This window comes from Octopus bimaculoides, chromosome 20 (genome assembly GCF_046866305.1).
Source record: "Octopus bimaculoides isolate indiv1 chromosome 20, ASM4686630v1, whole genome shotgun sequence".
Taxonomy (NCBI): Eukaryota; Metazoa; Mollusca; class Cephalopoda; order Octopoda; family Octopodidae; genus Octopus; species Octopus bimaculoides.
This window is the reverse complement of record NC_142947.1, coordinates 31,075,036-31,077,535: the sequence shown is the minus strand read 5'-3', so window position 1 is coordinate 31,077,535 and position 2,500 is coordinate 31,075,036. Positions and strand designations below refer to the sequence as shown.

At 35.6% G+C, this 2,500-nt stretch overlaps 1 protein-coding gene across 1 annotated transcript in view; it reads left to right on the top strand.

The window, feature by feature from the left end:
• Positions 1-2,500, top strand: part of LOC106873819 (brain-specific homeobox protein homolog) — a 90,733-nt gene that overhangs the window by 1,303 nt on the left and 86,930 nt on the right. Inside the window, exon 1 of the mRNA XM_089338322.1 lies at positions 1-1,555. This exon is cut by the window's left edge and continues 1,303 nt beyond it. The gene's annotated coding sequence lies outside the window, so the exon portion shown is untranslated. The remainder of the gene's footprint in view (positions 1,556-2,500) is intronic.

Here is a 2,500-nt window from a genome sequence, read left to right as displayed (position 1 = left end):
CCACTTATACTATTAAAACCATCACTAACATTACCATTATCATCCACTATTATCACTAGCTCCATTACTAAAACGACCAGAAGCATTTATCATTCACACCGCCAGCCAAAAGTAATCGACATCTCTACCACTACCAGCATTGGCACCAATATAAACATACTAAAACCTAAATTCACCATTTATACCACTCCTACCACTACTGGCGCTATCAGTTATACCACCATACCACTAAAATCACAGTACCTAAACACCACTACCAACATCACTACAACACTGCCGTTAAGACTAATCAACAACACCAACATCAGCATCAAGATTAATGCCACTACCCAGGCTAGCACCAATACTGACCACATCGCCACCACTTCGGATGAATCGCTTTGACCTACTCCAAAAAAAAAATACTGTTCGCCCCGCCACCAGAATAAGAACGTCAAAAAACAAGACTTAAATACATAGCAACAACAACTACTACTACAATTACTACTACTACTACTATAAAAAAAAACAAAGAATACTAATAGTAAAAGTGACACTTCTATTACCACCGCCTCCGTCACCAACAACGGGACTAAGAACAACATCAGTAGTAGGTGCAGCGACGACGACAACAACAACAACAACAACAGCAGCAGCAGCAACTATAACAGCAAGTACACCATTGAAATCAAATCTGTTGGTATGATTTTCATTCGGATTATATAAAACAATTGACTGTATCAATTAATCGACGCACCAACACCACTTCCACCTCTGTCGCTGTCGCCACCACAAGTAGCCACGACATCGATTACAGTTCATTATTATTATTATTATTATTATTATTATTATTATTATTATTATTATTATTATTATTATTATCATTATTATTATTAACGCCGGTGCCACTAACGACTTCGACCAGCCGCTACCACCACCAACATTAACGCTGCCAGTACTTCCGCCAGTACTACGGAGGCTATCAACACTGCCGCCATCATCGCAGACCCCACCGCCCTCGCCAACGCCGTCGAAATGGATTTATTGCCAATAGAATCGGATACGATGTAAACACTCACATGAAGCACCAAAATACGCTCATCGATTCCGCAACACCCACCGACGTCCGTTCCCCACCATTGGCAGATGTTTAAATAAACATACATATATTGATATATACATATATACATACAAAATATATATATATATATATATATATATATATGTATATATATATATATATACACATACATACAAACACACATACATATACAGACACATGTACATATACATATATGCATACACACACATACACATACACACACACATATTTATATATATACATATATATATACAACCCTCTCTGCCTTCCGTCACCAGCTGTCCCTGTCGTTTTCTTAAATGATCAGGGGCTAATCTAAAGAGATACGCTGAAAGTAAAAGTGAAAGTAGACGCGAGAGATAACCAGGTAAACAGTGATTTAACTCGCCTCAAATGTTCTTCTAAAACGCAATGTAGACGGTTTAAACCGGAGGATTATCATCAACCACAGACAACGACGAAATCACAATTTTGGTAATTTGTTTGTTTTTTTTTTTACTCTAGGAATTCTAGCACATTTTATTCTTTTATTGGTTATTTTTGCTTTTTTTTTTCGAATTGCTCTTTGTGATTGATTTTTTTTTCATTGTTTTGCGTTTTATATTTTTTAATTGTTATTGTTTCCTTCTGAGGACATTATGTAAATACGCTCTATTCAGTAACAATACGAACAGTAAAAAAGTATATGAATTTAAAAAAAAAAAAAAATAATAATAATAATAATAATAATAATAATAATAATAATAATAATAATAATAATAAGGCGGTAAGTTAGCACGCCGGGCGAAATACTTAGCGGTATTTCGTCCGTCTTTACGTTCTAAGTTCAAATTCCGCCGAGGTCGACTTTGTCTTTGATCCTTTGAGGGTCGATGAAATAAGTACCAATTAAACACTGGGGGTTGAGGTAATCGACTATCCCCCTCCCTCAAAATTTCAGGCCTTGTGCCTATAGTAGAAAGGATTATTATTATTATTATTATTATTATTATTATTATTATTATTATTATTATTATTATTATTATTATTATTATTATTTAGGCAGCGAGCTAGCAGAATCGTTGCCGCATCGGACAAAATGTTTAGCAGCATTTCATCCGTCTTTACGTTCTGAGTTCAAATTCCACCGAGGTCGACTTTGACTTTCATCTTTCTGGGGTAGATAAAATGAGTACCTGTTAACTAGTGTGGGAATATTGTCATCGACTTCTCCCCCCCCCCTCCCCCAAAAAATGCTGGCCATGTACCAAAATTAGAAACCATTATTGTTTTGAAGGTAGAAAAATAGTGAGAGAAGAAATAAGAGGAGAGAGAGAAACAGAAAGAGAGAGACAGAGAGACAGAGACAGAGAAACCAATTATTAATTGGCAATTACAGGGAAATTTCAGTGGTTAATTGTAGTAATGATGATGATGATG